Below are 22,197 nucleotides of genomic sequence, written 5' to 3' on the forward strand. Positions count from 1 at the left end.
CATATGTTCCCATCATCATTTTCAAAATATTTTCTTTGGATTTGAGCCCTTGGTATCAGCTCATTTCCCCCACTCCCCACCCTCTCATGAACCCTTGATTATATATATATATTGCCCCATGTCTTACACTGACCGATGTCTGCCTTAACCCACCTTTTGGTTGTGATGGATCCCTGCCCCCTGCCCCCCCATCTTCCCTATCCCCTCCTGGTCTAACTACTCTCATTATTGGTCCTGAGGGGTTTATCTGTCCTGGATTCCCTGTGTTGCAAGCTCTTAGCTGTATCAGTGTACATGCTCTGGTCTAGCCAGATTGGTAAGGTAGAATTGGGGTCATGATAGTATGTGTGCGTGGGGGGGGGACAATTAAAGAACCAGAGGAAAGTTGTATGTTTCACTGGTGCTATAGTGCACCCTGACTGGCTTGCCTCTTCCTTGTGACCCGTCTGTGAAGGGATGTCCAACTGTCTACAGATGGGCTTTGGATCTCCACTCCACAATCCCCCTCATTCACATTGATATGATTTTTTTGTTTTGTTCTGGGTCTTTGATGCCTGATACCTGATCCCTGGACATCTCATGATCACACAGTCTGGTGTGCTTCTTCCATGTGGGCTTTGTTGTTTCTCAGCTACATGGCCGCTTGTTTATCTTCAAGGCTTCAAGACAGGAGTCTTCAAACTACGGTCCACAGGCCACATGTGGCCCGCCAAGGACATTTATCCGCTGGCCAGGTGTTTTTGCCTCACTGCCTGTCCTGCTTAGCAGCCGACTCGTCCTTGACCTACAGTGCGCATGTGTGGAATGTGCACCACACGCTCCGACTCCCCTTCTTCTCTGTCTCTCTACTCTTCCTCGTAGTCTCCAGTGTGATAGGATGAGTCAGGAGCTTGCCTGTGCAGAGCCTGCTGCTACCTGAGGACCGAGGTAAGACCAAGTTAGGATTTTTTTTTTAATTTTGCAGTTAGTAGGGCCTTTTTTTGCGGTTAAAGGGGGCCTTTTTTTTGAAGTTAGGAGGTCTTTTTTTTAAGTTGGTTAGTTGGTTGGGGGTGGTTTCTATCTAGGAGGCGTTGCATCACAGTGATAATGCAAATGGTCAGTGCACAGTGATAATAGTAATTGTAAGTGCTCAGAGGTAATGCAAATGGTCAGCGCTCAGTATTAATGCAAATGGTCAGCAGTCAGTGTTATCGTAAATGGTCAGTGTTAATGCAAATGGTCAGTGCTCAGTGTTATCACATGGGAGCCCCAAACTGGTGATCTGCCTAGGGCCCCATGGGAACTTCATCCGGCTCTGCAGACAGCCGAGGAGTAGGAAACCCAATTTCATTGACAGTGAGTGCATTTATATTCTGATTGCCGTTCAGTTGTGTATGTTGTGTGCTGTGTAAGCCCAGTTCACACTGTTGCGATCTCTGAGCAGAGCGAGAGCTCAGCTGTGTGCTTGTCTGGCTGAATTCGCACTACATTTGGGAGAAAAAGGCATGCGCGCCTTCTTTTTTCCTGCACTGGAATCTGATTACATGAGTCTTCTCACCCATGCCATCAGATTCCAGTTGGAGTTCACAGATCGCAGTGCGATTCGCACAGGGTAGTGTGAACTGGAAAGGTGGTGGAGGAACTGGCTCTGTAATCGTGCCAGTTCCCACACCACACCAATGTGAGCCTGAGGTAAAAGTGGAGTTCCACCAATATGGGCACTGGTGAGACTGAAATGAAGTGGACCGGTAAGGCTGCATTGATGGGCACTGATCAGACTGCATTGATGGGCACTGATCAGACTGCATTGATGGGCAGTGCGGTCTATATGTCTCTGTGTGGGCAAAGGTACTGCTGGTATATTGTTTTTGTAGTGATATATATATACATATATGTGTGTGTGTATATATATATATGTTGGTATTTTATTCAAAGTAATTTGGAATCCCCAGGAAACAATGATATCAAGAAAGAGAAAAATTGACTCGGAGTGTAGGATATTCAAAGAACAATGGACTTAGGATTACTTTTTCATGCAGCACAAGGAAAGAGCTGAGTGTTTGATATGCCAGAATACAGTGCCTGTGTTCAAAGAATACAATTTACGTCAACACTATCAAACTCAACATAAAGATAAATATGATTGTTTGATCAGAGAGTGAGGAAAGATAACATATTAAAACTGAAAAATACATTGACAACTCAGCCAAATACTTTTGTGACGCAGGAGCAGCTAAATATTTCATCACTGCGAGCAAGTTTTCAAGTTGCCGGGCTAATAGCATACATGGGAAGATCATTCATGGAGGAGGAATTTGTAAAAGAATGCCTTCTTTCTGTTGCCAAAGAGATATGTCCAGAGAAGGCCGATTGATTTAGTATAGTGAGTCTTTCATGACCTACAATTACATGAATGATTGAAGAAATGGGAGACAATTCGCATCAGCATTTGTAAAACTCCGCAAAAAAGTTTCCTATTTTTCCTTGGCACTCAATGAAAATAATGATGTTCGTGCTTCTGCACAACTTCTAATTTTTATTCGTGGGGCGAATGACTATTTTGGAGTCACAGAAGAGCTTGCTGCCCTGCAAAGCATCAAAGGAACAGCTACAGGAGAGGATGTCTATGAAAAGGTTTGCCAAACTGAATGGTCTGGAGCCGGACTGGGCTGAACTAGCCAGTGTGACAACTGATGGTGCTCCTAGCATGGGGGGGGGGGGGGGAGGAGTCTAAGAAAGGAATAATTGCTCGCATTAACCAAGTGATGGACAAACCTAACCATTCTCACCCAATAGCCATACACTGCCTCATCCACCAAGCGCTGTGTAGTAAATCACTGAAGTGGGACTCTATGAAAATTGTGGTATCTTGTGTTAACTTCATTAGAGATAATGCACTAAACCACAGACAACTTCAAGAATTTCTGTCTGAGCTAAATGTTGCCTATGAAGATGTTCTGTACCACACAGAAGTCCATTGGCTGAGTCAAGGGAGAGTTTTGAAACATTTCTATGACTTACTTCCACAGACTACAGCTTTTCTGCTTTCAAAAAACAAAGTAGTACCAGAGCTCAATGATGCAGAATGGAAATGGCACCTTGCCTTTCTGACAGACGTAACAGAACTATTCAACAGTTTCCATTTGCAACTTCAAGGAAAGGGGAAGCTTGTCGGTGATATGCAATCACCTGTGAAAGTATCTGAAGTCAAATTAGGTCTCCTCATCAAACAAGTGAAGGAGGAACATTTCTGCCATCGCCCCACAACTCAAAATCTGTTAGCGGAAAAACCATTGGTTGCCTTCCCAAACAAAACATGTGCGGATTCACTGGAAAAGTTGCAAAAGGAGTTCCAATTTAGATTTAAAGAGCTTCATCTCCATGAACAGCTTCTCCACAACCCATTTTCTATTGACATTGAAAATGTGGATACAATTTACCAAATGGAACTGGCTGACCTGCAGAATTGTGACTGAAAGACGCATTCAAGTCAAGCAGCCTTCCTGATTTCTATGCATCTGTCCCCTCTGAGACATGTCCTCGTCTCAGCAACCATGCCCTCCAAACGGCAACCATCTTTGGCAGCACTGATGTCTGTGAACAGACTTGTTCCAGAATGAAACATCTGAAATCTCCAACCAGATCTAGACTAACTGATGCACACTTGCATCGCTTGTAAGGACTAGCAGTGACAAATATGGAACCGGATATTGACCATCTCATTAGCAAAAAGCAGGCCCATAGTTCCCATTGAAATACTGGTAAATTTGTTGATTTAACCTTACTTGTTCTTCATTTTAAATAATGTATTTTTCCCATTTTTTAAATTTCAAAATAAGATACGTGTAGTGTGCATAGGAATTTGTTCATAGTTTTTTTAAACTATAGTCCAGCCCTCCAACAGTCTGAAGGACAGTGAACTGGTCCCCTGTTTAAAAAGTTTGAGGACCCCTGCTTTAAGACCCCTGATGCTATATCTTTTGATAGCCAGACATCATCAGCTTTCTTCACCACATTGCTTATGCACACATTTGTTTTAAATGTCTGATAATTTTCTACTGTATAAAAATACCATGATGTATTTAACCTAGTCCATATTGATGGTCACATAACTTGTGTCATATGCTATCATCTGACAAACAATACTATAATTAATATCCTAATATGCTTTTATATTCATCCATATATGTAGGTATTTGTGTAGAATAAGTTCATATGAAACTTTTGCATAGGCCTTGTAAGGTCTGAATTTCTATCTTTTGTTGCTTGGGTTATTTTTTACCTTCAAGACAAAATATTCTTAATGATTTTTAGAAGTTTCCTAGTGTGAAGTGCTTTTATTTTAATTGTTTTGAAATATAATTCGTAGTCTTTCATCTTTTAATATCTTTGTACCCACTGCCTCCTTCTCTCATTTTGTTCTTCTCATTAACTCCCTCTGTCAACGTCGTGGCCATTCTCAACTGTCTTCACCCCTTTTCCACCTGCCGCATCCTGCCCTGCCTCTCGGTTCCCTTCCTAACACCCTTAAGTTTTATTCTAATCCTGTATTTTACAACGAGTGAAAACAACAACAACAACACAACCAAAGCCACAAATAAATCTTTTTGCCTTTTTTGACTTAGCAGGATGGTGGCTTGACCAGAGCGATGGTATTTTCTATTGCATATACATATGAAAGCTGGGCATTGAATAAGGAAGACTGAAGCCAAATTGGTGTGTTTGAATTTCAGTGCTAGCGAAGAATATTGAAAATATCATGGACTGCTGAAAGGACAAACCGATCTCTCTTGGAAGAAGTATGACTAGAGTGCTCCTTAGAGGCAAGGATGGTGAGACGTCATCTGATGCACTTTGAACATGTTGTGAGGAGAGACCATTCCTGGGGAAGGACCTCACTCTCGATAAAGTAGAGGGGCAGCAAAGAAGAGGCGGGCCCTCACGGAGATGGAGGGACCTAGTGGCTGCAGCAATGGGCTCACACATAGGAGCAATTGTGAAGATGGCACAGACCAAGCCGTGTTCCCTTCTCTTGTACAGTAGGCCACTGTGGGTTTGAATCAACTCGATCGCACCTGACCACCACAGGATACGGAAAGGAGTCCAGTGACTGAACCGTACAGTGTATTGCCCAAAAGGATATCTCCTAAACCTCGGCTGTGGGACAGGAGACAGAAGAGCACTTTCTTCCAGGGCCACTTTCTGAGGTTCAATGGGCAGTGTGTTGACCGAAGGTAGCACTTTGCCTATGTCCTTCCTACAAAGACAGACCTGGCGGAGAAGGAGTAACAGCACATCCAGGATAAATTAGGCGACTTAGGATGCCAGCTGAGTGAACAGCTCGTGCTGAGTCTGCTCTGGGCAGCAGGGTGATCTGAAGAATGCTGTCGTGTCTTGTGTGCCTGTGTGTTTGTAGTGGGTTTCATGTTGGCTTGCTAATCCCATGATCAGCCGTTTGAACCCATTTAGTTCATTCGGGCTGGACCCATTTAGTTCATTCATTCATTCAGTAGTCACTTGCTATGTAATAGGGGTACTTAGAGACATGACGTCCCTCACTGACCCATGGCCCTGCAGGGGACAGCACCAGAGACACAGTGTGGGAATTGCGCCCAACCTGATCCCACCACACTGAGGCAAAGCACTGGGGTTGTGCAGCAGAACAGCAAGGGAAGGGAGTGGCAAGGTCCCCAGGGAATGCTGAAAGTGGACTTTGGGGCCAGGGTGTGGTGCCTCAACAGACTGGACTGGAAAATATTCCTAAAGGCTGACAAATGATCCTTGAACTAACTACCAAAAAAAAAAAAAAATAGGCATGGGGTATATAATAGTAATCACTAAAAAAGTTCATTAGGCTCACATAGTACACATTGTGAAGAGGGAAACAGCTAGGCAATTATAAAACGTAAAGATGTGTGTTATGAAAAGGAAAGTGGAAGGTGTTATGGACAAAAAATGAGAGATAATACTGCACTAACATTATTTTCCAATTTAATGGTTAAAACACTTTTTTTTACGTCTTACAGATGAGAACACTGAAAGCTGGATCACAGCTTCTCAAACTTTTAATTGCTTATAAACCATCTACAGCTCTTAATTAAAGTTAGATCCTAATATACTAGGGCTGCAGTGCGGCTCAGAGAGCCCTGGTGGTGTAGTGGGTCTCATGTTGGGATGTTCACCGTAGGTCAACAGTTTGAAGTCACCACTAGCTCCTGTGAGGGAGAAAGATGAGGATTTCTGATGCCATAAAGATTTACAGTCATGGAAACTTATAGGACAGTTCTAGTCTGTCCTATAGGGTCACTGTGAGTCCCGATTGACTTGATTGAGTTGTTGTTTTTTGTTTGTTTGGGGGTGTGTGTGTGTGGTGGTTTCTTTGTTTGTTTGCTTTGTGTTTTGAGCAGGGGGCTGAAATCCTTGTTTCTAACAAGCTCCCACTTTGAACAGGTATTGTTAGTGAGCTCTGTCCCTCCAATGGAAATTTTAATTTCTAGAGGGAAACAACAAAGATTTGTCAGTTCATCATGAATTCTAGCAGAATTGCAAGATTGAAACAGAGAGCAAAGTGCAGGAAACCCCAGTGTCTCACAGAGGCTCTGTGTGGCGTCCCTTCAAACCAACCAGTGACCCCTCAGGAGAACTGTGAAGGCTATCTGTGTGTAAAAAAGGTCTGAAAGTCTACGACCAGGTCTACTCGGCCCTGTAGGGGCGCTGTGAGCAGGTATCTACTTGATGGCAGTGAGTTTAAGGTCATTCCTTCAAATACCAAACTCACTACCATCGAGTCTGTTCTGTCTCATAGTGACCCCCTGTGGGCTTCCAAGAACGTGTTTTGGGGGTAGAAAGCCCAGTCTTTTTCCTTGGAGTTGCTGGTGGTTTTGAACCGATGACCATGTGAATCACAGCTCAAAGCACAACTACTGCACCTAGAGGCAGTGGTGTAGTGTGCTACATAATTGAGCTACAAACCACAAAGTCAGCAGTTCGAACCCACCAGTCACTCTTGGGACAAAGATGAAGCTGTCTGCTCCCACAGAGACTAAAAGCCTTGGAACTCCAAAGAGGCAGCCCTACCCTGCCCTCTAGTCATTATGAGTTCAATGGACAACATGGTAGTGCATGTGGGCACTCTATCAAAGATCCATGGTGCTCTGTGGATTAAGTGTTGGGCTGCTAACCACAAGGTCAGTGGTTCAAACCTACCGGTTGCTCCATGGGAGAGAAACAGACTGTCTGTTCCTGCAGCCTCAGAAACCCTCTAGAGCAGTGGTTCTCAACCTTCCTCATGCCAAGACCCTTTCATACAGTTCCTCATGTTGTGGTGACCCCCAACCATAAAATTATATTTGTTGTAACTTCATAACTGTCATTTTGCTACTATTATGAATCGGACGACCCCTGTGAAAGGATCATTTGACAACTGCCCCCGCCCCCCCACCCAAAGGAGTCACGACCCACAGGTTGAGAACCGCTGCTCTATACAGTCACTGTGTGTTGGAATGGATTCCATGGCAGATTGGGTGGGCACACTTTCAGGTCAGTGGAGGTCTCTGAATCAAGGCAGGTACAGAGCCTCTTGAAGCCTCTTCTGAGTCCCATCAGTATTAAAACAGATCCCTTCATGGTCCAACACCCAGGCCCATCCCACAGCTGCAGCAAATATAGCAAAATTGTATTAACAATAATAAACACATACTGAGGCTTTCACTGCATTTAACGCCGCCCACCCCCTCTCCCTAGCTTTTTACTGAGAGCTTATGGAGCAAAGTATTTAATTCTTATGGCAACCCTATATGGTAGGCACTTTCATCATCATCTTCATTTTGTAAATAAGAAAAACAAAACAGATTCACTGCCATCGAGGTTATTACAACTCATAGAAGTAAAATAACTCACCCAAGGTAACACTATTCCAGAAAGACAGAACCAACATTGAAACCAAGACCCAGGTGTCAGAGAGTTCAGATGTAAAAGAGAATATGCCGTAAGTCTTAAACAAGACAAAGATGCATCATCTGGACGAGAGAGCACAAGGCCACAATGGCGTCCAAGGGTTTGCAGAGATCTGGGGACTTAGAAAGGGCCTGAAAGGTTCAAAGGTCACAAAAGCCTGATCAGTGGCAGAACAACCCATCACAGTCCATGTGGGACTGCAGAAGTAGGAACAGGACCGTGACTACGACTTGAGTCTTACCCTCTTAGATAGTAGGGTTTACAAGACTGATTGAGACCCTCCAGCCAAGGCAGTGAGGATGTGACTCACCACATCATCCTAACATCTTCAGTTCCACTAAAGGCACACCCAGGCAAGTCCCTGGAGACTATCTATGCTTCTTCTCCCTGACCTGCTAGGGGAGTGATGGTAATCTACTCCCTAATGCACTCTGAGGGCAAAGCTAGTCACCCTTCTGGTTAATGGTCAGAAGGAATTCAATGGAGACTGAATTCATGAGGACATTCATAAATGAATTGGGGCTTCCACTGTACATAGTACCCTCTCACAAACTTGGAGCTCCAAAATTTAAGGTCTATAGAGCATTGCTTAGGGCCAGGACTATAAACCAGCTCCTTCTGTTTCAACCCCCTGTGGAGAATTTACATTTCCACCCCAGCTATACTGAATCTGAATCTATGTTTTAGTATCTGAAAAACTATAAGAAATCATCTGGGGAACTTGTAAAAATAGAGGTTGCAAGGGAGGGAAAAAAGAGGAGCTGATACCAAAGACTCAAATAGTAAATAAATGTTTAGAAAATGATGATGTTAACATATGTACAAATATGCTTTGATACAATTGATGTATGGAATGTTAAAAGAGCCCCCAATAAAATGATTCTTAAAATATATGTTGGATTCAGTATTTCTTGAGTGAAAATTGTTTGCTGGTGGTAGAACTAGAATGAACTGGTTTGAAACTTTGCTCTCAATTAATCTTTCCACCGGATCCAGAAAACTGAAAAGGAACCTTGGAAGACGAGGCACAAGGCCAGCAGTTCAAATGCACTAGCAGCTCCACGGAAAACGACGGGACAGGGGGACCGTCATTTAACTTGTACATTGCTGGGACCACTTGATTGTCCCACATTAATTCTAGGCCCACTATTTGCGCATGATCCAAACCTTCCAATCACGTAAACTGTCATTTAGATGATGGTTTACCTCAAGAAGTGTGTGGGGGAATTCACTTTTTTTTAAATTCCATTTTTTTCCCCATGAACATTTTGAAGTCTCTTGGAATGACAGTCCTAGAAAAGACATAGTGTGTTATAAAGTATTCTCACTGCCATCGAGTCAGTGCTGACTCAGCAACCCCAGTGGGTTTCGACGGCTATAACTGTCTATAGACGTAGAAAGCAGTCTTTCTCCCTCAGAGCTGCTGGGGGTTTCGATCTGCAAACCATATGGATCCCAGCCTAACTATTACACCACCAGGGCTCCGTATCATATGCAACAAAACCCAAACTTGTGATGAGAATACAAGCCAGTAACAGATGCTGGTGGGGTCAGGAGGGTGAGAAGCTTGCTATAGATCAGAAAGCCTTGGTTTTGGTTTTAGATCAGTGAGCACAGCACAGCCCAAATAAAAATGAGACACTGTGCACAAAACAACAATGACAGCAAACTTTCTGTGAGCCTGGTGAATAGTGAGTTCTCCACCGATAATCCAATTAAAACAAACAAAGACAGCCCACCACATTCACTATCTCCTAGTGTCCACAGACTGGGCGCCTGGCTCTACCCAGCTTGGTCCGCATTCTCACCAGACAGAAAACAGTGTTTCAGCGGGGCTGTGGCCTGTCGTAAGGAGACCTGGTGGTGTAGTGGTGCCACGCTGGGCTGCTGGCCACCCGGACAGCCTCTCAGAGCCACCAGCTGCCTGGAGGGAGAAAGCCTCCTGGGGCATTCGACTCCCATAAAGAGTTACAGTTTCAGAACCTCATAGGGGAAGTTCTACCCTGTCCTCTCGGTTGCCAAGAATGCCGTGAGTTTTTGATTTGGGGATCTGTCCTAGTGGGGAAAGACCCCAGATTCAAATGCAGTGATACCCAGTGTCCTCCTCCAAACACTGAAATAGTTTATTCAGCAGCAAACCTTTAGTTAGACCCTGTCTGTAATTGTTTCCAGTTTCAGAGGTATTTGTCTTTTGCAATAGTGTTTGTCTGGAGCAAATTTCAACCTACAGAAAAGTTACAAAGTCACCATCGATTTCCACGTGACTTCTACACACATTATCGACACTTTGTTCCCTTTGCTTTTGTCTTTCTCTATTTGTAAGATGGATAGTTACATAATAATATCTGATTTTGGGGGGTGGGGTGGGGTTGGGGCAGAGCCATTTGAGAGAAGTTACAATGGGTGTTCATACCTAAATGCTTCCTCACTTGCCTCCTAGGAATAAGGGTCATATTCCCTCACCTGTCTATCGTTAGCCTTTGTCATGGACTTGAGTCCAACTTCACAGCCACCCTGTGACGTCATGGTAAATGGCTCTGTAGCTTTCACAAAGACGGACTTTTCAGAAAAGATCTCAAGCCTTTCTTCCAAGGGCCCTCTGATAGACTAACCTCTCCAGTATTTTGGTTAGCTGCCAACTCCAGTAACTGTTTGCATCTAACAGGGCCCATAAAAACCCAAACCAAATCCACTAGAACTGCCCCGGGAGAACCGCTGGCTAGTTTGAAACTAACGTGTGTGTCATGAGAGAGTCCAAGTCCGTTTCCCTTGTACTCTTTCTCCTTTTACAGCCATTCAGAACAGTGCTGAGGCCGAACAGGGAAAGAACCTGGAGGGTCTCTAGACTGGGACTCTTCTCTCGCTCGCTTTTTAAATGTGATGGTGTGTGTGTGTGTGTGTGTGTGTGTGTGTGTGTGTGTGTGATCTATATAGTCCCCTTTTGTTTGTGGGCTATAATGCCTACAACGACAAACATTCTATGCAGTTGCACATTTGATCCAATCAGTGGCGGCATCCCATAGAGACTGCACGTAAATCATCCCAAGAGTAGAAAGCCTCATTTTTCTCCCTCAGAGCAGTTGGTGGTTTTGAACTGCTGACCTTGCAGTTAGCAGCCCAACTGATCACCCACTACACCACCAGGGCTTCATGCATGGGATAATAAACTAGCATTGTGGACCATGATTTGTGTGCTCGGGATGCAGTCCCTCGTTTAATCTTCCGAACAAGCCCATAAGATTATTATTGTATGAGGGAGCAGATAGAAAATAACTTAGCAGAGGCCAGGCAGCCAGTGGTTAGAAAACAGGAAGACTTGAATCTGAGTCAAGGAGTCTGGCGTCAGTGCTCATGCACCAGGCCCAACCATATGCCGGGCTTCACTGCCTCTCTCTGAAAGCAATCCTTCATGCTGGGGATCCTCTGACAGGAGAAAGCTGAGCGCAGCTTGGAAGGATAATAAAGAAAATGTCATTTATGAACCTTGAACTGATAAACAACCACCAATGAATCTTTACTGCTGGGTATAATACCAGAACATTGTAAAGAGATAGTAAATGCTTGTTGAGCTGAAGTGTTTTGCTGAAGTAAGAGTTAGGTACTGACGTGTGTGTGTGTGTGTGTGTGTGTGTGTGTGTGTTTCAAGATGAGACAGAAAGGCATGCTGATTTGGAGGCATGGCATGAGCCAAACTTTTCCCAAGAATAAGCTTGTTCTGCACAGGGGAATTAGGGTAAGACCCACCTGTTGTGAATAGGTCCTTCAGCAAACATTCCTTGAGTAGCTACTGTGGCAAGTACCGTGTTGGGGGCCAAGGAGATGAAAATGAATAAAGGCTTCAAACACTTCACAGTCGTGAGGAGGGCTGCGTGGGTCGGGGTTAGACAAGCTCAGAAGGAACTGCAGACATAGAACATGCAGGCTTGTAAATGGTTCCAGAAAGGCCTGGAACGAACGGATGGGAACAGATAAGTGCGCCAAGGATGACTAAGCCACAAGAAACAGCAAGCAAGGAGTCTGGGAGATGAGGCCATTGGCAGAGGAGGCCAGCTGAGTCATGACTCTATTGCACAAGCACACTCAGGCCCTGAACAGATGTCTTCTGATCGGATCCTTTTGTACGATTAGCGTAGCTGCTATTTTCTGTATTCTCAGTCAGCTTCTTGGAAACACTTATGCATGTCCCTTTCTTTATAACTCAATGACCTCACTGTCAACATTTGTCTGAAAGAAAGAGTCACACTCTGTATTTCTGTAAATAGAAAATGGCCTTTAACAGCGGTGACTATCCCACCAATCCTCACAAGACTATCCTCACCAATCCTACCATGTGGCTAAAGTGCTGGGGAAGATACAGCAGCATGCAAAGAACAAGCAGATTTTCAGTCTGTGAGGAAATGTGGTGCAGGGAAGAAAGCAGAGTAAGGAGGGAGTGGGAGTCAATGGGTGATGCTATGTCGGATAGGCAAGGTAGACTCCAAAAATGAAGGGACAGTTGACCTAGCAGATGACTGGGGAAGAAGGAACACTGACTGACAAGTGTTTGGTTTGCCCAAGAAACATCAAGAAGGCCTGTGGGGTTGGAGCAGAATGGGTGTGGGAAGAGTGGGGAGGGACTAGAGCCTGCATGGCAGACAGGCCACAGTTCTGCTTCTTCTCTGAGTGAGAGGAAAGCGTGGAGAGTTTAGGGAAAGGAGGGACTGGTCTGATTTATCTTTTTAAAGAATCACTCTCATTTCTTTTTTTATTTGAAATGAACTTACTGAGAGATTTAAAACAGAGGATAGGGCTGGGCACCGGCCAGAGGTAGGAAGGAGAAGCAGAAAAGGGGAAGAATTTAGCCAGGAATGTGAAGTTGAGAAAGGCTTTATTGAGGCAGGGAAAGAACTCCTGGGAGGGAAGGGAGAGCAGAGAAAGGGACGGGGGCATCTTGAGCCCCAGGGAAGCTTCCGAGACCCAACGAGTTAGGTCAGGGAAATCACGCCTGGCAGTGAGGTGGTGGGACATATATAGGGCTTGAGCCAAAGACATATGTACTGATAATGGGCAGGAAGGCCTTCTGGTGCTGCAGTTGCAGGGTCTGAGTCAGGATGTGGTCTGTGAGTAAATCATCCCAGAACACTGAGAGAAGGGGCTGTACAGACCCAGCTCGGGGAGAGATAAGCTCCTTGGAATGCTGGAGGCAGGGACTGCACAGTCCAGCTCTGCCCTTGAGAGGCAGGGGGAAGGGGCTGCACAGTCCAGCAGGCTGTCTTTCTGGAAAGTTGGGGAAGGTGGCTGCATGGTCCAGACCCGGCCCGAATATCCCAAACTCTTACTAATGGTAATGGGTGCCATTTTAAGTTATAACTACTTCCTACTGAGAAAAGGGCAAAGAAAGGGGCAGATTAAGAGTTGGAAGGTTCGGGGTCTGGGCTGGTCGGCAGCAGAATATAAGGGTGAAGCAAAAGTTGATTGAAGGTCAGGTTGAAGATAGCTTGCATTCGGTCCTGCAAATATTTAAACATAGAGAGACCCAACAGTAACAGTATACAAATTATTGTCAAAGGCCCAATGAGGGTCATAATCCATCACATAACAGAACTTTGAAACCATGAGGAGGGGCTGGGGTGCCCTGCTGATGTTTTCTGATTTCCTCAGAATGTTGCGGAGCACTTTAACATTTTATTTAACTACTTTGGACTTATTGATATATTGTATGCACCTCTTTGTCGGCTTTTAACAGATTTAATGCACGATGGCTTTGAAAGGTTACCTGTGTCAGGGATGCAAGTTGTTGCTGCAAGGTGAGAGACTTTGAGATGGAGTTTATGACCACCTGGCGTTGTTTGTTAAAGTGTTGTATTTGGAGTATGTGTGCAGATGTGGGCATGCGGATGCATGAACATAAGTAAGCGAGTTTGTATTAATGAGTGTGAGTGGGCACATGGGCATGTGAGTGTGTGCAGGCATGTACACAGAATGTAAATGAATGTTGTATGAATGGTGAATATAGGAGTGTGAGAACGTGAGTGAGAGAACAAGTTGTTGTTGTAGTGAATATAAGAGTGTACCAATGAGCTGGTGTATTGACAGTTATATTGTTTGTTAATTTTATGTAGAGAGAGCTACTTTTATCCTTATTTATGAAGTAACAGACCAGCTGTGGTGATGACTTCAGTATGTATTCTGTCAGCAGGTTTTGTTCAGGGATTATTTCCTGAACTGTGAATTGCTACATGTACCTGTCTGAGACTAGGGAGGGATTGGGTGTAACAGAATTGAGTAAGAAGTTAAGTAGAAGAAGTTTTAGTAAAGCATAAGGTGGTAGGGCCCACCATCTGAGTGGTCATAGTATGGGTTAGAGGTTAATTTCACCCAAGTCAGATGATGCCAATTGGGGTCTTCGAGGACTCTGGTTGCTCTGCGAGTCGTCAGGACGACGATGTGCAGTTTTTTTACTTGGGCTGCAGAGGTCGAGGATGGAGATTTTTCAGCAGAACAGAATTTTCTGGGTTGATTACATACAGGTAGGTCAGTTTGCGCAGGATCGGGGGCAGGTAGACATCTATCTGCATGTTCTTGGAGAAAGGTTTTTAAGAGAGCGGTATGGGGTAAGTCGTTTGCCAGTGGTGGTAGTGTGACAGGTAAGGTTGATTAAATTAGGCCTTCCATACATCAACTTGAAGGGACTTAGGAACAAGGAAGGGTGAGGAGTAGCGTGGATTCGAGTTAGGCCTAGTGGAAGCAGGTCTATTTATGACTGGTATAGTTTAGTCAGATGACCTTTTATAATTCCATTCATCTTTTTAACTCTTCCAGAGGCCTGAGGCCTGTATGGCCTATGTAAGTGCCACTTAATGTCTAGTGAGAATGACACTTGTGTGATGTGAGACACAAAGCATAGGTTGTAGTCGCTGAGGAAGAGCACGGGGCCCTATGTGCAGGGAGTGATGGACTTGGTGGATCAGATCTTTGGGTTGGTTGGTGGGGAGAGCTATTCACTTACTGTTTATGAGGGGGGACACTTTAGTTGTTAGGACTCTTCTTTAGCTAAGTGGGGTGCTCGAGTGAGAGCAATGAGTTCTGGTTTCTGAGAAGTGGTTCCTTCTGGGAGACATGCAGATTCCCAGAACTGATCAAGTGAAACTACTGTATAGGCAGCTTGTCCAGGAGCTAAGGCAAGGGAGTTGCTGGGTTTAGAGAGGGCGCCTGGCGCAGGGTTATGTTAGGGTTTTCAATAAACATAAGGTGGATTTTTTGTAGGCGGTTGGGAGACAGTAAAGGCAGGACTTGGTGTTGGAGAAGGTGTTGCAGTTTGTGGGTAGATAACGTCTGGATAGGCTGTCTTAATGTTAGTTTGAGAGCTTCTTTAGTAAGGGTGGCGGCTGCCACCAGGGCTTGGAGGCACGGCTGCCAGCCTTTGACTGTCTAACTGGACAGATAAGCTACAGGGGATACAGCAGGCCCCAGAGACTGAGTCAGAACTTTAACTGCTATACCTTGTTTTTTGTCCATGTAAAGTAAAAAGGATTTACTAGGGTTTGGTAACTGTAAAGGCGGAGGCTGGAGGGGAGTTTGTTGGAGTTTGTTAAAAGGTTGCTTTGATTAATGGGAGAGAGTCTAGAGGGCTGGTTTGAATTAGTAACCTGTCTGCTTTGTTGCTTCCCTGTGTTCCCGGGGAACTATCAGCTTGATGTCCTTTACATTTTTTTACTAAGTGTCAACAAAGAGTTAAAGGTCTGCTGGGAGTCATTTTGGTTGCAGCACATGAAGGCTGCTGCTTGGAGGTAGAGAGACGGTAAGGCAGTTGGGCTGTGTCTGCTTTAGAACTGTTTTAGGAGAGGCTGAAGATAAAGGCAAAGGAATGCTGACAAGTGTTAAGGGGGACGATAAAAAAGGCATCATTAAAGATAGGGTGACTAAAGGCTTGGAAAGATGACCATCAATTCCCATATCCGAGACCAAGGAAGGGGAAGTTGGACCCGAGAAGGAGGGGACTGAAAGAGCCTGTCCAATGACAGGAAACCGGCTTACCTGCTGCTCCAATTGCTACCCTGGGCATGGCGTAAGGGGGGTGGGCGGTCACTGAGGTTGCTGAATTCAGGGCTTCTTTGTCGGTCGTCGTCGGTGGCCAAGTCAAGCAGTATTAATGGCAGTTCAAGGTTGGGAGGGACTGACCCTCCAAGGCTAGGTGCCAAGGGGCTGTCACTTCTCCAGTGGCCCTGCTGACCGCATGATGGGCAAGGCTTTTGAAGCAAGGTCCTGGCGGTGGGTGGTCAGAGTCACTGTTGAGGTTGCTGCTTCCTGTAGTCTTCTGACTCCTCCCTCCAGTTGGCCTCGGGGTGGCAATCAAGGCTTGGGCTTTCCAGCTTGCCCCGTGGTGGGCTCGGGATTCGTGAGCCGCCTCAGCCTGTTCCCTTCCGGCGTTAAAACCTTAAATGCCATGTTTACCAGGTCACGGATTGGGGTCTGAGGGCCATCCTCAGTTTTTTTTAAGTTTCTTCTTAATATCAGTGGCTGACGGCATCATAAAATGCGTGGCTAAAACAGTAGCCCTGGCTGGAGAGGCAGGGTCCAATCTCGTGGACTGGGCTAAGGCTTCAGTTAAGCGTGAGAGAAAAGCTGAGGGGTTTTCACTGGGTTGCTGAGTAATTTCTCGTGGCTTGTTGAAGTTTACTGCTTTAGGAGAGCTGGCTTGTAAGCCTGAGGAAGGTAGCGGGTGACTGTGGGATTTGGGAGGCTGCGGGGGTCACCTCTGAGAGTCGAGGGAGGTGGTGATGAGGGGCACCCAGAATATGGAGGAGGTCTTACTGGGGTGCAGATAAGGATTCAGGGGGTTCAGAGAAAGAGGAGGGGGAGTACTGTCAGGGACTGATAAAGAGTGGGTTTGGTTAAGAGAACTTGAGCAGGGTGACAGGTAGTACAGAGAGAGGGACGGGGGCAAAGAAAGGCCTGAACATACAGAGCCTCAGCCCATCTTTGAGTCTGCTGACAAAAATTGTTGAAGCCGCAAAGAATGTTGGAATCAAAAGTCCTGGCCAGTACGACTCAATGTCCAATTGGAATTGTGGCCACACTTGGTTACAGAAAAAGACCATATGCCCAGGGCGAATATCCGGAGCCAGGCTCAGTTCAGTGAGATTGGTCAGGAGGCATCCCAAGGGACTGTCCCTGGGAGGCTTAGAGAGTGAGCTTCCCATGGCATCTTAAACTGCAAGGGGAACGGTCAGAGGAGAAGGATGTCTCCTGGTCCCCGTCCCCACCCATCAGTCAGGAGGTGGCCCGGTAACCCTGAGAGGCATTCTGGTCAGAGCTAGGGGTCCAGTGGGAGAGTCCTGGATTCCCCGGAACAGGAAGACTTCCCTGGCGCAGGCCCTCGGCTTTAACCCGCAGACAGGGACCTTGGGTCAGTGACAGTGAAAGACACCTCAGAAAGCAAGGGACGGGGAGAGGCCTGGCTTTGTGGCCAGCTGAATGAAGGTATTTTAGATAAGGTCTGAGAGCAGGCATCGCATAACTGCTAGGGAGAAGGAGGAAGTAGATTTCTGAGAGCAGGAACCGCAGAACTGCCAGCACGAAACACACAAACAGGTAGAAAAAGCTCAAATACATGCTGTACTCTAGTCCAGTCAGAAGACACAGTGACTGCTGGGTACTCACTTGTATATGCAGCAGATGGCAGCTGAGAGGTCCTGGTTCAAGGGAAGGGGGGATGGAAGAGAGAGGGGCGCCGCACTCGCCCAAAGGTGGGGGGGGGGGGGCGCATCAAGACACCTCTTACTCCTCTCTGGTTTCATGCACCAAGATGAGAGGTTGGAAACAGAGGACGGGGCTGTGCACCGGCCAGAGGAAGGCCCAGGGCAGCACAGAGGCCCCTCCAGTCGGTCCCAGGTCTTCCCACACCAAGATGAGAGGTTGGAGATAGAGACGTGGAACAGAGATAGAATTTAGCCAGGAATGTGAAGTTGAGAAAGGCTTTACTGAGGCAGGGAAAGAACTCCTGGGAGGGAAGGGAGAGCAGAGAAAGGGACGGGGGCATCTTGAGCCCTCGGGAAGCTTCCGAGACCCAACGAGTTAGGTCAGGGAAATCACGCCGGCAGTGAGGCAGTGGGACATATATAGGGCTTGAGCCAAGGACGTATGTGCTGATAAGGGGAAGGAAGGCCTTCTGGTGCTGCAGTTGCAGGGTCTGAGTCAGGATGTGGTCTGTGAGTAAATCATTCCAGAATACTGAGAGAAGGGGCTGTACAGACCCAGCTCGGAGAGATAAGCTCCTTGGAATGCTGGAGGCAGGGACTGCAGAGTCCAGCTCTGGTCTTGAGAGGCAGGGGGAAGGGGCTGCACAGTCCAGCAGGCTGTCTTTCAGGAGAGCTGGGGGAGGTGGCTGCGTGGTCCGGACCCGGCCCAAACATTTCCTATTGTGTAAAAATCATTTTATTGGGGGCTCATACAGCCCTTATCACAATCCATCCATCCATCCATCCACCCATCCATCATGTTAAGCACATTTGTACATAGGTTACCATCATCATTTTAAAAACATTTCTTTCTATTTGAGCCCTTGGTATTGGCTCATTTCCCCCAACCCCCTTTCCCAACTCCCCTCCCTCATGAACCCTTAATCATTTATATATATTTTTCCATGTCTTACATTGACTCATGTCGCCCTTCACCCACTTTTCTGTTGTCTGTCCCCAGGGAGGGGTTATATATAAATCATTGCTATTGGCTCCCCCTTTCTCCCCCCACCTTCCCCTCCCCCTCCTGGTATCGCTGCTCTCATTATTGGTCCTGAGGGGGGTATCTGTCCTGAATTCCCTGTGTTTCCAGCTTTTACCTATACCAGTGTACATGCTCTGGTCTAGCCAGATTGGTAAAGTAGAATCGGGGTCATGATAGTGGGGGTAGGGTGGGAGCATTAAAGAACTAGAGGAAAGTTGCTACACTGCACGTTGACTGGCTGGTCTCTTCTTGTGACCCTTCTGTAAGGGGATGTCCAATTGCCTACAAATGGGCTTTGGGTAAGGTGACCAGACGTCCTGCTTCTAATGAGACAGTCCCAATTTTTTTACAATTTTTCCTGTGTCCCACAGGGTTTTTTTAAAGTCCCAATTTTTGGAAGGAATGCACGACAAACTAGGGTATACGGTTTTTGGCTGCCATGTGGCTATTTCACCAGGATATAAGTTTTATCAATGGTGTCCCGCTTTACCAATGTTAAAATCTGGTCACCTTAGGTTTGGATTTCTATTCTGTGCTCCCCTCATTCAAATTGATATGATTTTTTGGTTTTGTTTTGGGTCTTTGATGCCTGATACCTGATCCCATCGACACCTCATGATCACACAGGCTGCTGTGCTTCTTCCATGTGGGTTTTGTTGCTTCTCAGCTAGATGGCCGCTTGTTTATCTTCAAGCCTTTAAGACCCCAGGCGCTATATCTCTTGCTAGCTGGGCATCATCAGCTTTCGTCACTGCATTTGCTTATGCACCCATTTTGTCTTCATCAATCTTGTCAGGAAGGTGAGCATTACAGAATGTCGTGTTATTAGAACAAAGTGTTCTTGCATTGAGGGAGTACTGAGTACAGGCCCAATGTCCATCTGCTACCTTGATACTTAACATAAAAACATATGTACATAGATCTATTTCCCTATCATTACATTTAAATATATTTACATATGTACATGCCTGTATTTAGACCTCTACAAACGTCCTTTGCCTCCTAGTTCTTTCCTCTATTGAGATGAACTTATTAAGACTTCAAATCCATTTCAATTTTACTTTTCCTACTTTTTGTTTTTGTTTTTAACCACTCAGATCAGGATTAAGGTTTGAGGGATAAGGAATCTAAAGGGACTGTTTTTGGTTTTCTTTTTTTTTTAACATTTTATTAGGGGCTCATACAACTCTTATCACAATCCATGCATATAAATACGTCAATTGTATAAAGCATATCTGTACATTCTTTGCCCTAATCATTTTCTTTCTTTCCTTTTTTTACATTTTATTAGGGGCTCATACAACTCTTATCTCAATCCATACATATACATACATCAATTGTATAAAGCACATCTGCACATTCTTTGCCCTAATCACTCTCAAAGCATTTGCTCTCCACTTAAGCTGTCTGCATCAGGTCCTTTTTTTTCCCCCTCCCTCCCCACTCTCCCCTCCCTCATGAGCCCTTGATAATCCACAGATTGTTATTTTGTCATATCTTGCCCTATCTGGAGTCTCCCTTCCCCCCCTTATCTGCTGTCCCTCTCCCAGGGAGGAGGTCACATATGGATCCTTATAATCAGTTCCCCCTTTCCAACCCACTCACCCTCCACTCTCCCAGCATCGCCCCTCACACCCCTGGTCCTGAAGGTATGGTCCACCCTGGATTCCCTGTGCCTCCAGTTCCCATATGCACCAGTGTACAACCTCTGCCCTATCCAATCTTGCAAGGTAGAATTCGGATCATGGTAGTTGGTGGGAGGAAGCATCCAGGGAGGGAAAGCTGTGTTCTTCGTCGGTACTACATCGCACCCTGACGGACCCCTCTCCTCTCCTAAGCCCCTCTGTGAGAGGATCTCCAGTAGTCGACATTTGGGCCTTGGGTCTCCACTCTGCACTTCCCCCTTCATTCAATATGGTGTATATGTATTTATATTAAAAATATATTATATATTATATATAATACACACACACATATATATATATATTTTTTTGCATGATGCCTTATACCTGGTCCCTTTGACACCTCGTGATCGCACCGGCTGGTGTGCTTCTTCCATGTGAGCTTTATTGCTTCTGAGCTAGATGGCCGCTTGTTCACCTTCAAGCCTTTAAGACCCCAGACACTATCTCTTTCGATAGCCGGGCACCATCAGCTTTCTTCGCCACATTTGCTTATGTACCCGTTTGTCTTCAGCGATCTTATCATGGGGGTGTGCAGCCAGTGATATGATTTTTTTGTTCTTTGATGCTTGATAACTGATCCCTTTGGGACCACGCGATCACACAGGTTGGTGTGTTCTTCCATGTGGGCTTTGTTGCTTCTGAGCTAGATGGCCGCTTGTTTATCTTCAAGCCTTTAAGACCCCAGTCACTATCTCTTTTGATAGCCGGGCACCATCAGCTTTCTTCACCACATTTACTTGTTCACCCGCTTTGGCTTCAGCAGTTGTGTCGGGAGAGTGAGCATCATAGGGTGCCAATTTAATAAAAGAAAGTATTCATGCATTGAGGGAGTGCTTGAGTAGAGGCCCAAGGTCCTTCTGCCACCTTAATACTAAACCTATAAATGAAGACACTTAGATCTATTTCCCCATCCTCATATATATATATTTACATGTACATGTCTTTGTCTAGACCTCCATAAATGCCCCTTGACTCCCAGCTCCTTCCTCCATCTCCCTTGACTTTCCTCCTGCCCCACTACCATGCTCCGTCCCCACCTGGGCTACAGCTATACCTCTTCTCTACACAACCTTATCTTTGATCATTCCTTACCAGGCCTGCCACTCCCCCCTCACTACCATTTTGGGTCCCCTGTTGTTCCCTTGTCCCTGTGTTTGTTAACACCACTTCCTTACCCCCCTACTCCACCCCAAGTACCCCCCCGGAACTGTCGGTCCCGTTGTTTTTCCTCCAGATAGTTCATCAAGCCTGTCCTATTCAGACAGACCTGTGGAGACACTAACATGCACGAAAACAAGACAGAGGAAAACAAAGCAACAGTATACAACCAGACAACAAAACAACAAAAACAAACCACTGACAAAGAACGAAACAAAACACTTCACAAAAGAAAAGCCTGTAGTTCGTTCAAGGATCGTTTGCTGGCCCTTAGGAGCGTTTTCCAGTCCAGTCTGTTGGGGCACCACGCCCTGGCCCCAAAGTCCACTTTCAGCATTCCCTGGGGACCTTGCCACTCCATTCCCTTGCTGTTCCGCTGCACTCCCCCAGTGCTTTACCTCGGTGTGGTGGGATCAGGTCAGGTGCAATTCCCACACTGTGTCTCCGGTGCTGTCCCCTGTATCGCCCTTAGTCACTGAGGGGCATCATTTCTCATAGTGGGGCCAGCCCTGTTTTTGGTTTTCAAAGAAACATACTATATATATTTACACAACCTATCTCAAGACATGAAATCCACATGGAAAGTAAATGTTTAGAAAATGATGATGTCAACATATGTACAAATATGCTCAATACAACTGATGTATGGAATGTTATAAGAGCTGTAAGAGTTCCCAATAAAATGATTAAAGAAAAGAAGCTAGAAAATATCAAA

General features: G+C 45.7%; 1 long non-coding RNA gene across 1 annotated transcript in view; it reads right to left on the reverse strand.

Moving 5' to 3' along the window:
- Positions 1-18,101, reverse strand: part of LOC142439093 (uncharacterized) — a 53,513-nt gene extending 35,412 nt beyond the window's left edge. Inside the window, exons 1-2 of the long non-coding RNA XR_012782833.1 lie at positions 15,952-18,101; positions 11,680-13,424 (exon numbers count right to left, since the gene is read on the reverse strand). This is a non-coding gene — a long non-coding RNA (uncharacterized LOC142439093). The remainder of the gene's footprint in view (positions 1-11,679; positions 13,425-15,951) is intronic.
- Between the last annotated feature and the right edge of the window lie 4,096 nt (positions 18,102-22,197).

This window comes from Tenrec ecaudatus, chromosome 2 (assembly GCF_050624435.1).
Source record: "Tenrec ecaudatus isolate mTenEca1 chromosome 2, mTenEca1.hap1, whole genome shotgun sequence".
NCBI classification, from domain to species: Eukaryota; Metazoa; Chordata; class Mammalia; order Afrosoricida; family Tenrecidae; genus Tenrec; species Tenrec ecaudatus.